We start from the raw sequence: 14,823 nt of genomic DNA, 5'->3' as shown, positions 1-14,823 counted from the left end.
CTCACCTGGTCCCTCCATCTCATCAACCTAAAACAGGGGATGAAATTTATGCAGGCCTTGAAACGTTCGCTGTGTGGCCCTCTCTAAAGAACTACAGCATAAGTATCCTTTTTTCTTACAGACTTGTACTTGGGGACTCTGTTCCGCTGTGTTCAGGTGCAGCAATATGCTCCCTGAAAAACCTAAATCCTGGAGTTTTGTTCAAGTAGAGGAGATCAATGTTAATATGTTGTAGTGGGGGGGAGGGAGTGGGTAGTTGTTTTTAAGCAAGCCATATGAGTAAGTAGGTACGTGTTAAATATACGACTTGTTCAATGAGAGAGCAAAATGTACAGGTTAACCTCTAATTATCATCTCTAGTTCCATATACCTACCGAATGTTTTAGTTCTTTGTTTTTGACCATCCTGAAAATTTAACTGTTATACTGTTATCATTTACAGGTTATCGTTGTAAACGTTACTGTCATTTATTATACCCTAAGGTACCCAACTCTCCCTCCCACCCAAATCGGTAGGGGAAACTCTACTCCTAACACCACCACCCCAACCTCCTCTTTAAATTACCCTTACAGGTTTATTCCCTCTGTGTACCCCTTTCCCCACCCCTCCCTCTTTGCCTAAAATTCCATTGCCTCTTGTTTGAATGGCTTTAACGCCAACAAGAGTATTTGACATATCTCAACAGTTTTTATTGCCTGGGGGTTACTACCCCGATTGATCTTATTTGTTGTTTAATATTAATAGTTTTGTGTTCATATACAGAAATTGACTGACTTTTCAACAGTGTACGGTTTACTCTGATTCTATTCTTCTCTTGCTTGTGCACCAATCTTACTCTCAATTTTCTTATAGCTCTCCTCCCTATAATCCTCTCCCCCCTCTTCTATAAATCTTATTCTTCCCTTTCTTTTCTCGCCTTCTTCTCCCTCCCTCCCCCCTTTTTTTTTTTTTTTCTTCTCCCCTCTCTCCCTCCTTCCCTCCAGCATGAACCACCAACATAGCAGATTCGGCTCGCATGGCCTTACCCTAACTACTATCAACGCAAAGGGGCTGAACAACCCAGGTAAGCGCTCAATAGCATTTAACGCCCTTAAAAACTTACACAGTCATATCCTCTTCTTCCAAGAGACTCACTTCCGCAGGGGCAGAGAACCTAAGTGGTTTAACACACTCTATCCTACAGCAATCTTCGCCTCTGGCCCCACTAAAAAGGGGGGAGTGAGCATAATGATACACCACTCTGTCCCTTTAAAGATCACGCATATAGAGAGGGATCTCGACGGCAGGTACTTGATCATCACAGGGCGACTTTACAAACACCCGATTACCTTGGCCACCCTTTATTGCCCAAACACTGACCAACACTTGTTTATGACTAAAATATCAAAGCTCCTTCTCGACCTTGCAAAGGGCCCAGTGTTCATATCAGGGGACTTTAACATCACTATGGATGCTTCCATAGACACATCTAATGGCCTGACCAGTACTCCTAAAATAATTAAATCTGTTAAGTCGACAATCTCAAACCTTTTGCTACACGATATCTGGAGATCGTTACACCCATCAGGTAGGGACTACACCTTTTATTCCTCCCCTCATAACAAGTACTCCAGAATAGACTATTTCCTTACTGATGCTTCTGGACTTGACATGGTAACCTCCTGCTCTATTGGCCCAATAACTTGGTCGGACCATGCTCCGGTCACCTGTATGATACAATGGCCAGATCTCCCTCCCACGACTTACATATGGAGACTAGACGATACCTTACTGGACAATCCAATGGTCAACTCTGAAATCCTAAAATCCCTGACTGATTACTTACGGCACAACGACCCTGACCATACATCAATAATAAACTTTTGGGAAGCCCACAAAAGTGTCATAAGAGGTGAACTTCTCAAGCACAAGGCGCGCCTCAATAAACAATACAGACTTAAGCACACTCACCTATTAAATACAATAACCCAACTAGAAACTACACACAAAGGAAACCCGTTAGATGTAGAGGTTAAACATCAGCTAGAGAAAGCTAGGAAAGATCTAAATGCCCACCAATTGGAGGTATACCAACGCCGGGTCCTTGCGATAAAGCAAAGATATTATGAGGGTGGCAACAGACCAGGAAAACTATTAGCTAGGGCTGTGCGCAGGAAACAACTTAAGACATGTCCATCACATAATAAACCCAGACGGTACTATACTGAGGAGTAGCAAACAAATTGCGAATTCCTTTCATACCTACTACAAAGAGCTATATAATTTACCACAACAGACTGTCTCTGATGGGCACACGGACAATAATTTAACTAAAAGCGCAATGATAGACCAGTACCTATCAACACTGAATTTACCACAATTAGATCAGGACCAAAAGAATAATCTTGACACTCCTATCTCCCCCGAGGAACTCTCCCAGGCCCTAAAAGACTTCCCTAGTGGCAAATGCCCAGGCCCAGACGGCTTTTCTCTTAAATATTACAAACTTTTTCAAAAAACATTGGGCCCTATGATGCTCAGCCTCTTTAATAATCTGATTGAAAACCCTACTATGTCAAACACGCTGCTTGAAGCACATATTACTATTATCCCTAAACCCGGCAAACCCCCAACCTCCCCAGCGAATTTTAGGCCCATATCCTTACTGAACATGGATATCAAAATCCTAGCTAAAATTTTAGCAACCCGACTTAATCGGTTTCTCCCAAACCTTATTGCAACCGACCAAGTAGGCTTCGTGCCTGGTATAGAGGCCAGGGATAATACCAACAAGGTATTTCAGTTGATAAATTACGCACAATCTGAGAGAGTACCCTTGGCCCTCTTCTCGACAGACGCAGAGAAGGCCTTCGACCGTGTCGATTGGCTGTTCCTGCGTCAGGTCATGAAGGTTATGAATTTTGGACAGGCCTTCATTAATATGACCTTTGCGTTATACTCTGCACCCAACGCGCGCATTAGAATAAATGGTACTTTATCAGATAAATTTAATATTTCCAATGGCACCAGACAGGGGTGCCTTCTTTCCCCCCTGCTCTTTGCCCTATCAATCGAGGCATTAGCTCAAAGGGTCAGAAACAATCCAAATATAAAAGGTGTGCAGGTGGGACAGGAGGAATATAAACAGGCCTTATACGCCGACGACGTCCTCTATACTCTGACGAGTGCTGACACTTCCATTCCTGAGCTCCTGAAGGAACTGAGAGAATACGGTGCGCTGTCCAACTTCCACCTGAATCTATCTAAATCAGAGCTCCTTAATGTGAACGTTCCAGCTGACCACATTCATATGCTAGAAACAGAATATAAGGTTCCCATAGCTGCTACCAAACTGAAATACCTTGAGATATTTTTATCCGCGGACCCCTCCGACATTTTCAGAAATAATTATCTTGCCCTGCGAAAAGAAATTATTAATGATTTATCTTCCTGGAAAAATAAATCTCTATCTTGGTTAGGGAAAATAGGCCTTATAAAACTGAACATACTACCACGTATACTCTATGTAATGCAGACAGTTCCAATTCATTTACCGACTGACTTTTTACCCCACCTACAAAGGACGTTGGAGCAATTCATTTGGACTGGGACTAGACCAAGAATCCCTAGAAAGACATTATACTTACCTCGTGAAAGGGGAGGTCTGGGCTTCCCGGACTTGTCTCTGTATAGAAAGGCCATAATTTTACAAAGATTAGTAGAGTGGTCGCACAACACTACACAAAAGCAATGGGTAAGACTTGACGGACAGATTCTCCAACTTAAAAATGTAGGCACACTGGCATGGATTCCAGCACCAAAACGTCCCAAACTAATCCAAAAATACCACCTCACGCTAGAGACCCTTCTTACGTGGGACAAGCTTTTAGCCACAAGCACTCATATATCCTCCACCTACTCGCCAATGATCCCTATCATAGAAAACCCCAAAACTCCATATTACGACCTCAGCAGGCGTATTTGTTCACCTTATAGTCTGAGAGTAGGTATTCTACACTCTGCACAGGAGGAAGGGAAGCTTAAATCTCAACAAAAACTACTAGAACAAGCTGGGCATATTTTCTCTTCCTGGCTTCGATACCATCAACTCTCACACTTCCTCACATCCCATAAACAAAGGGAAAGATTTCTTAGGGACTTGACTCCCTTCGAATCTCTGTGCACTGGCACCACCCCCCCCAGGAGGTTGATCTCAAAGATATACAAACTTCTTCTCATCCCTCCTAACATACAGTTACCCTCATATGTAAGAGCCTGGAATAAGGAACTCAATAATATTATGGAAGAGGACGACTGGCTTAGGTCATTTGATCTGGTCAGACGGTCCTCGGCATCAGCCAGAGTACAAGAAATACAGCTCAAACTTCAGACTAGATGGTATTATACACCGACCAGACTCCATCAGCTTTTCCCCGCAGCTAATGCGGCTTGCTGGAGGGGCTGTGGTGAACAGGGCACACTCTCACACATATGGTGGGCCTGTCCCAAACTGACCAATTTTTGGACGACAGTAATAGGGGAGATGTCTGTGAAACTGAACACTAACATACCACTCTCTTTGGAGTCCCTGCTGTTCTTACATCTCCCAAAGATTAATTCTACTCACGGCCAGGCCCTTCTTCTATTAATGCTTACTGGTGCCAAGAGGCTCATCCCTAAGATGTGGAAGTCGGTGGACGCACCGACCCTGAAAGATTGGCGTTCCTCTGTAGACGAACTATTACTCATGGAGAAATTGCATTACTTCAAGAGTAACCAATTAATTAAATATAAAATGACTCTGCCCCTGCGTGAAGCAGACAGACGATGACTGTGTTAAGGAAAAGCCCCCCCCCCCCAAAAAAAGGGGAAAAAAAAAGGAGGAAAAAAAAAAGGGGAAAAAAAAAGGAGAAAAAAACTTAGGGATACTTTATCTCATGCTTACAAACCCCCCCCCCCCCTCCCCCCTTTTTTTTTTTTTTTTTTCTCTCTTCTCCCCCCTCTCTCTTTTCTGTGAACTCCGGTCCCTCTTTTCTTCTGGTGCTCGGTAGGATTATATGTATGCATGCATTAAATCTGCACTGTTGAGTAAAATGTTTATTACAGTTTTGTTTAAAACAACAACAAAAAAAAAACAGCAAGCTTCTAGTCACATATTATTATCATTGTTATTTGTGTGCGCGCTGTGCGCTCCCATACAATCATGACTTTGTAATACTTTACTTTCGCTTGTTTTATTCAATAAAGCTTGTTTACAAATAAAAAAAAAAAAAGCAAAAATATCAAACTATTTTTTATCAGTAATGTTAAAATAAGCACAGTCCTTCCACAGCAGGCTATGAAGATTCAATAGCTGAATGCTATAACTGTATTATTGAAAAGTAAATCAAGGTGATGAGCTGCTTATAATAAGAAGGAAGACACTGAAAGTTCCCGTAAAACCACTCAGAAATAATATTGGGTCTGTTAGAAAAAATATTTTAGCTTAACAGTGTTGAAAGGAAATATGCTCTTGAACTTTAATTTGTTGGAGATTATAAACTATTCCAAAAATGTATATTTGGGGTGAAGGCTGAAATAAAAAAAATACTTAAATTAAAAATAGGGTGTATAAATATACATAGATATGGTCAGTAAGCAAATGCCAATAAACTAAGGGCCAGATTACAAGTAGAACGCTAATTTATCACGCCCGCAAATGGGCAAATTTGCGAGTGATAAATAACCATCCATTACAAGTGGCTAGTTATTGGTACCGCAAGCGAAAATTAACCAGAGGTCAGACCTTTTATCAGTTTTCAAAATTACCCCCAATTGCCCCCAAAATAAAGTATATTCTTTTTTTCATTATAGAAAATAGAGCATTTTTTTGAATAAAAAAAAATCAAATTGCAAAAAGCTGTTTTTAGGGATTAAAGTTGGTACGTCTGGGGTGTTAGAAAAAAACAACACTGAAATGTGCCTTTATATAGCAGTCTATGGGAACTGTGTGTTCTCTGTAAATATATATATATATATATATATATATATATATATATATACTTATTAACACATTAATATATATAAATATATATATGTGTGTAAATACACATATAAACTCATAAATAAATATGTATATAAGCATATACATATATATTTAAAATTGATGCCCATTGCTGCGTGACTTAACCCCTTCGCTACGCTAGTTCTCATGGCGTGTCTCAATGCATGAGAATCAGGCTCCCACTGGAGCCTATGGAAGAGCGCAGAGCTTTCATGCAAAGCAAACGCGAGTTCGCGTTCGCTTTGCGGGCCAAGTAAAATACCAGCGTGTAATTGCATGCACTGGTATTACAAGTTGAGCGCAAATATCGAGCTCACGAAAGCACAATTTTGCACTCCACTCGTAATCTGGCCGTAAATATTTTAAAGTAAAGATATTAAAGTAATTATAAGATTTTTAAATCAATTTGTAATCCATCCACGTAAGTTCATAAAATCCTACTCACTTTAACAACAACAACTCCTACACAAGAAGATAGACACGCAATCTTCAAGAAGAGAAAACAGGAAATAAAACAGGTGAAAACAGGAAATAAAATGAGTAATGAATGATTATTTGAGAGCCCCTATTGAAAAAACTGAAATAGCCTTGAATTTAATCTGTATAATAGGACAGTATCAACATGATAGCATCAAGTCACCAGAATTTAGTCCAGTTGACTCAACGTATTTAAGCAAATGTATATACCTTTAACTTTTCAGAAACTTGTGATGGGAATGTTAGGCCCTTATTCAAAATTAAAGGAACAGTAAAGTCAAAACTAAACTTTCATGAATCAGATAGGGCATGCAATTTTAAACAACTTTCCAATTTCCTTTTATCATCAAATTTGCTTTGTTCCCTTGGTGGTATTTTTGAAAAGCTAAACCTAGCTAGGCTCAAACTGATTTCTAAACAGTTGAAAACCGCCTCTTAGCTCAGAATATTTTGAAAATTTTTCACAGTTAGACTGTGCTAGTTCACATGTGTCATATAGATAACATTGTGCTCACTCCGTGAAGTTATTTAGGAGTCTTCACTGATTGACTACACTGCATGTCTGTCAAAGTCACTTAGATAAGGAGGCTGTCTTCAAAGGCTTAGATACAAGGTAATTACAGAGGTAAAAAGTATATTAATATAACTGTGTTGGTTATGCAAAAACGGGGAATGGGTAATAAAGGGATTATCTATCTTTTAAAGGGCCATAATACCCAAATGTTTAAACACTTGAAAGTGATGCAGAATAGCTGTAAAAAGCTGATTAGAAAATATCTCCTGAACATCTCTATGTAAAAAAGAAAGATATTTTACCTCAAAAGTTCCTCAGTAGCCACCTCCCATTGTAAAGGATTTCTAAGCAGCATTTTAGTGTGTTTGTCCTGGGACATCTGAAGGGACTAGCATCGTGCACTCTCATATTATTTCACCAATCAGGTAAAGGAAGCTTACTATGAAATCTCATGAGAGTTAAGTCAAATCTCATGAGATCACAGTAAGAGTTCATGACCTCAGCACTGCTGATGCTGATTGGCTGCTGTTCATTTCTTCATTTTTTTAAATTTGTTTACCTGCAGCTGGGAGCAGCTGAGTATAACTTTTTACACAGAACTTACTCTGCTGAGCTGAGGATATTGTGAGGTAAAATATCTTCCTTTTTTACATAAAGATGCTCAGGTGATATTTTCCTGTCAGCTTTTTACAGTTATACTTCATCAGTTTCAAGTGATTTAGCATATGAGTATTATGTCCCTTTAAATAAGAAAAATTTTGGTGTAGACTGTCCCTTTAAGCAAGATTGCCAACTCATGGCAAAATCTGCTTGAAGAATTCAAGAGGCTTTCCAAATTTAAGCAGCCTAACTGATATACTCAGCTCTGTGGTTGATGAATATATGTGCTTGCAATATTTCACACCTTGGGTGGACATTTTGTCTTAGAATTAAATTCAAAAAGCAAACCAGAAAAGAAGCATAATTGAATTTGCTCTTCAAAACATCACCTTCTACTTGATGTGAGCACAATTCTTAGCAATAGAGGAAATAAAGAAAAGTATTTGCAAATATATAATATTTTTTATTAAAGATTAAAGATTTCATCTTTGTCATGTCTCTAGGTATACACAAGATCCCTTAATTTGAAGGGAAAAAATGCTTAAAATTAGAAAAACTGTGAAAGAACTGCCATGAACATAAAAACACCACAATTTCTCTGCTTTATTTATTTATTTTAACTGCTGCTTTATGGGTGCAATGGCTGGGTGCACTGGGGTGGTAAGGCATGAAGTGCCCTTAAGTGCAAGAGGAGCAGGGCTAGTCATAGTTATTGGCACCATGGGTAGTTGTGGTTATGGGGCCACTTTAGTCACAGTTATAGGTGTGGGTCTAGTCACAGTTAGTGGAGCTGGTGTTAGTAACTGTGAATATACAGTAACATGCAGATTAATATATTAGGTGAGGCCATAGCTATGGATGTGTGTTTATGTCAGTACTCGGGGTTAATATACAGTATATATAACTACGGAATGTATATAATATGAAGACAATATTTCTCTGCCAGCTGTCAAATGTGGTGTATGGGTGTATTATCTCCATCAAGTAGAAACTGTTCTACTGAGTCCTATGAGCATTTTCTAACAAGAATAACAATTAATTTATATAATGCAGCTGCAAACAGGAGGCTGTTAAAATAAATAAAATGTCCTTCCATCTAATAGGCTACAGTTTGTACCAATTAATGTAATCTAGCCCTAGCTATGCAAATATGTTTGTTTATTAAGATAATCTGTAGAGATATATTGGTTCCAAATATCATTCCCATCAGAAAAGTCACACGGTAGTATCAGTTTTTGACAAAACTCTTATGTATTATTTTTCCTGTAGATTATTAAAGTCATGGTAAATTTCAGACATTAAGAATGTTGCAATGAAAAATATATTAGTATATATATTTTATACTAAAAGATTTCTAATCCTACTGGTAAATTCTATTTCTCCTCCCTCTTCATTTCCTCTTTTGACTGGGCTGTGACATAGAGTCCCATCCACTCTCTACATAGGCTTTCTAAGGGCTTGACTTCTAGAGTGTCATATGACACACACACTGATTGGATGTTCATTGGAATTTTCATAAAAAAAGAGTTCATCCCTGTTGGCCGGCATAACATTGTAATAGAGGAATTACTATAGGCACAAATTTAACCCTTTTCATGGATAAAAAAAAGATAAAAATACACTTTTTAATGGCAAAGATGACAAATATGGCATTTGATTAGCTAAAGTTTACCATCACTTTAAGTCAAAAGTAAAAAAAAAAGTGAATATACAGGCAGTATATAAATAAAATATATCAATAGTATTCTGTTTTTTTTTTGTGAGTTTTTTTGTTTTTGTTTTATAGCCTATAAAAAAATCTTGTTGTTTACTTGACATTTGAAGACCAATAATGGTTGTTGAGTGTTTTAATATTATCTGTGATTATATTGCTTAGAGGATTAATGCATTGGATTTGTTCATTTTAGTTGCATCTGTGTATTCACTGAACAGCAATATCTTAACAAAAAGCAGGTGGCATTTCATTTGTGTGTCTGGCTCTCTGTTGCTGCTGCTGTTTTCAAACAATAAATACGTATTGTAGAGTCCATATACTGTTTCACTTTTATTTCGAGCTTTAGATCCAGTGAGAGCACTAACAGTGATACATTATAGCCAGCTACTAAATGCATACAGACTTTGTTGCTATTCTGTATTGCACATTTAGTAGTATAGTAATGCAGTCAATGTATTTTAGACATTATGCTGAAATTTATATATTATTTTACATTTTTGCTATATGTATTTTCCAGCATTCTGAAACAAATATCTGTAATGGAATAAGTTTTCCTATTAAACAGTACACTGCCTTAGTTCAACAGTAAAATTGAAGTGGAAGATTGGAAGTAAAATTGTGTTATTTCAATGTGTGTATCCTTTTGTGTTTAACTATTTATATCTCTTAAACTAGTTTTTGTCAGGTTTGCAGAGACTCAGCATTCTCCACCAATAGAGTTATGGCAGTTATCTTTATCAACCAGTGAATATGGTATTAGGCAGTACATCTGTTATCTATGTTAATGTAAATATTTCATACTATTAAATAAAAAAGAATGGAATTTAGATAGTGATTCCTGATTTCAACTGTCTTTGATTGGAAACTTTATTTGTTAACTGTATTCTCTTCCCAATGTTGCATACAAGCTCAAGAAGAGTAGGCCGTACTACAGTACTCAGGGGAGCTTTATTTAACCAGAAAAGATTAAAAAAATGTGTGTGTGAGGGAAGATTAAAAATCAAGTTACTTATACTATCAAGTTTACTTTGTTCCATTGAAATCTTTGTTGCAAACACAGCAGCCATATTCTGCTCAAGAAATGAGCTTACATAGGTATGGTCTTCAATGAGGGATACAAACAGAATTACAAGGACATGAAACCCAATTTTTCTTTCTTTTGTGATTTAGAAAGAGCATGCAATTTTAAACAACTTTCCAATTGACTTCTCTTATCTAATTTGCTTAATTCTCTTGATATCCTTTGTGGTAAAGCATATCTAAATAGGCTCAGTAGCTGCTCATTGGTGGCTGCATATAGATGCCTTGTGTGATTGTCTCACCCATGTGCATGGCTATTTCTTCAACAAAGGATATCTAAAAAAATTAAGCAAATTAGATAATAGAAATACATTTTGAATGTTGTTTAATATTGTATTCTTTATCTAAATCATGAAAGAAAAAAATGGGTTTCATTTCCCTTTAAGTAAATGTATAAAAGTAAATGTTCTATCTGAATCAAATAACTTTAATATGGCCTTTATGTCCTTTTAGTAAGCAATATATAATAGTAATGTATACAAATTCCCTTAACCTCCTGGATTCTGGGCATTGCTTCATGAGCAACAGGGGCCCGATCAGATATGCAGCGTCGCCTGCAAAAGCCGGCAACGCCAGATTTTGTGCTAGTTTGGTATCCTATATACGGTGTAACATAGAAGTTACGCTCGTATATTTCTGCCTTCACCCGTAGTTTTTTGGCCCATAGACTGATATACAAAACACGCGCAGTTTGGTATCCAATATACAGCGTAAGGACTTACGTGGCGAAAATGGAGAAAACTTACTCCATTTTCACCTTGCCACAAAATGCAGGCATAGCAAGCCTTGCGCTGAGTATTGGAGCACCGTAACTCCATAAAATGCCTGCAAAATAAAACCTAACACCTAACGCATGTGCAATGTCTATCTACCTGTCAACTGCAATCCCCCACCGCAATACCTAATAAAGTATTTAACCCCTAAACCGCCGCTCCAGGACCCCGCTGCCACCTACATTAAATGTATTACCCCCTAATCTGACCCCCCTACACTGCCGCCACCTATATTAAATATATTACCCCTTAATCTGACCCCCCTACACCACCGCCACCTATATTAAATATATTACCCCCTAATCTGACCCCCCTACACCGCCGCCACCTATATTAAATATTTTAACCCCTAATCTGACCCCCCTACACCGCCGCCACCTACATAAAATATATTACCCCCTAAACCTAAGTCTAACCCTAACACCCCCTAACTTAATTATTATTTAAATAAATCTAAATAATATTAATATTATTAACTAAATTATTCCTATTTAAAACTAAATACTTACCTATAAAATAAACCCTAAGATAGCTACAATATAATTAATAATTACATTGTAGCTATTTTAGGGTTTATATTTATTTTACAGGTAACTTTGTATTTATTTTAACTAGGTACAATAGCTATTAAATATTTAATAACTATTTAATAGCTACCTAGTTAAAATAATTACAAAATTACCTGTAAAATAAATCCTAACCTAAGTTACAAATACACCTAACACTACACTATCAATACATTAATTAAATAAACTACAATTATTTAAACTAAAATACAATTAAATAAACTAAACTATATTACAAAAAACAAACAAGCACCAAATTACAAAAATAAAAAAATATTACAAGAAGTTTAATCTAATTACACCTAATCTAAGCCCCCTAATAAAATAAAAAAAACCCCAAAATAATACAATTTCCCTACCCTAAATTAAATTACAAAAGTAATCAGCTCTATTACCAGCCCTTAAAAGGGCCTTTTGCGGGACATTGCCCCAAAGTAATCAGCTCTTTTACCTGTAAAAAAAAGAACACCCCCCCTCTACAACCCACACACCCCTACTCTAAAACCCACCCGATCCCCCCTTAAAAAAACCTAAGTCTAACCCCCAAGTGGTCCTTACCTGTCCTGAAGACCAGCGGAGAAGGTCCTGTTCCAGGCGGTGAAGTCTTCTTCCAAGCGGCGACCTCTTCTTCCAGGAACCAGCCGACGCGGAGCGGAGGAGTTGAAGACCAATGACCGCGGAGCTGAAGACCGTCGACGCTGGAACTGAAGATCGGCGATGCTGCAACTGAAGACCGCTGAGCCATGGAGCCTGGAGGATCCTCTTAATACAATCTCCGCCATACACTGAATAGGAATTCAAGGTACGCTATTAAAAATGGCGTCACTTGAATTCCTATTGGCTGATTTGAGCCTTCCAATTCAAATCAGCCAATCGGATGAGAGCTACTGTAATTCTATTGGTTGATTTAAATAGCCAATAGAATTTGAATAGGATCGGGTGGGTTTTAGTGTAGGGGTGTGTGGGTGGTGGGTTGTAGTGGGGGGGGATTGTTCTTTTTTTTACAGGTAAAAGAGCTGATTACTTTGGGGCAATGCCCCGCAAAAGGACCTTTTAAGGGCTGGTAATAGAGCTGATTACTTTTGTAATTTAGTTTAGGGTAGGGAAATTTTATTATTTTGGGGGGATTTTTTATTTTATTAGGGGGCTTAGATTAGGTGTAATTAGATTAAACTTGTAATATTTTTTTTTTATGTAATTTAGTGTTTTTTTTTTTTGTAATATAGTTTAGTTTATTTAATTGTATTTTAGTTTAGATAATTGTAGTTTATTTAATTAATTTATTGATAGCGTAGTGTTAGGTGTATTTGTAACTTAGGTTAGGATTTATTTTACAGGTAATTTTGTACTTATTTTAACTAGGTAGCTATTAAATAGTTATTAAATATTTAATAGCTATTTTACCTAGTTAAAATAAATACAAAGTTACCTGTAAAATAAATATAAACCCTAAAATAGCTACAATGTAATTATTAATTTTATTGTAGCTTATCTTATTTAAATAATAATTAAGTTAGGGGGTGTTAGGGTTAGACTTAGGTTTAGGGGGTAATATATTTTATGTAGGTGGAGGCGGTGTAGGGGGGTCAGATTAGGGGGTAATATATTTAATATAAGTGGCGGCGGTGTAGGGGGGTCAGATTAGAGGGTAATATATTTAATATAAGTGGCGGCGGTGGTGGGGGGGTCAGATTAGGGGGTAATATATTTAATATAGGTGGCGGCGGTGTAGGGGGGTCAGATTAGGCGTTAATATATTTAATATAGGTGGCGGCGGTGTAGGGGGGTCAGATTAGGGGGTAATACATTTAATATAGGTAGCCGCGGTGTAGGGGGGTCAGATTAGGGGGTAATACATTTAATATAGGTGGCGGCGGTGTAGGGGGGTCAGATTAGGGGGTAATATATTTAATATAAGTGGCGGCGGTGGTGGGGGGGTCAGATTAGGGGGTAATATATTTAATATAGGTGGCGGCGGTGTAGGGGGGTCAGATTAGGCGTTAATATATTTAATATAGGTGGCGGCGGTGTAGGGGGGTCAGATTAGGGGGTAATACATTTAATATAGGTAGCCGCGGTGTAGGGGGGTCAGATTAGGGGGTAATACATTTAATATAGGTGGCGGCGGGGTCTGGGAGTGGCGGTTTAGGGGTTAATACTAGGATAGGCTTATTGCGTTGTGGGGGTTTCTGGACATCGCTAGTTTGTCCGACTTACAGCACTTTAGAACTGCCGGCGGGGTATATTGGATACCCCGATGTGCGAGGTGAAACTACGGGCGGCGTGGGTTACTTCGCTTGTGCCGAAAAGTACGCTGTATATCGGATCGCGCCCCAGGTCTTTTTGTAAGTGTTTGGTCACTTCTGTGAAAGCTCTAATAAATGTCTATTAAATATAAGCCCTGAGCTATCTTGGCTCTTGATACATCTTTAATTAAATTTCCATTTCACAATTACACAGAGAAGTATGCTGACACAGGTTATGGTGTTAAGTAGCAAACTGTCTATGTAAATCTTATTTACTACACATTTATTTGTCATGAAACCATGCAGAAATAGGGCTTTATATCTCTTTCTAAGTTGTAGTCTGATGCATGACTAATAAACTAGTCAATGCTGGTGCCAGTCTCTAAAATCCAGAAGGTAAGTTTGTCACAACCCTGGCAATTACTTTTACTTTTTGCTACAAAAACTTACTCAGAAAGTCTTACTCTATATATATATATATATATATATATATATATATATATATATATATATATGTGTGTGTGTGTGTGTGTGTGTGTGCGTTTGTGTATCTGTGTGTGCGTGTAGGTGCACATTAATGACTCATGGTAACTTATTTTAAAGGTTATTTTTTAATGGGACATTTTATATATTGTGCATCAAATATATGCAAGCTAGCTAAAAACCTGCAGTCTCCCTTGGTCGCAGTTTAAAATGGCAAAACATTGACTACACTGCCATTGCACTAACTTTGCTTTCTATTGGCCAAATAACCCATATACACAGCTCTTAAAATGTTTTATACCCTGGCCATAAACTTCAAAGACTTTACCAACTATCTTCCTATATATA

Source organism: Bombina bombina, chromosome 5 (assembly GCF_027579735.1).
Source record: "Bombina bombina isolate aBomBom1 chromosome 5, aBomBom1.pri, whole genome shotgun sequence".
Lineage (NCBI taxonomy): Eukaryota > Metazoa > Chordata > Amphibia > Anura > Bombinatoridae > Bombina > Bombina bombina.
Note: the sequence above shows the minus strand (reverse complement) of the source record.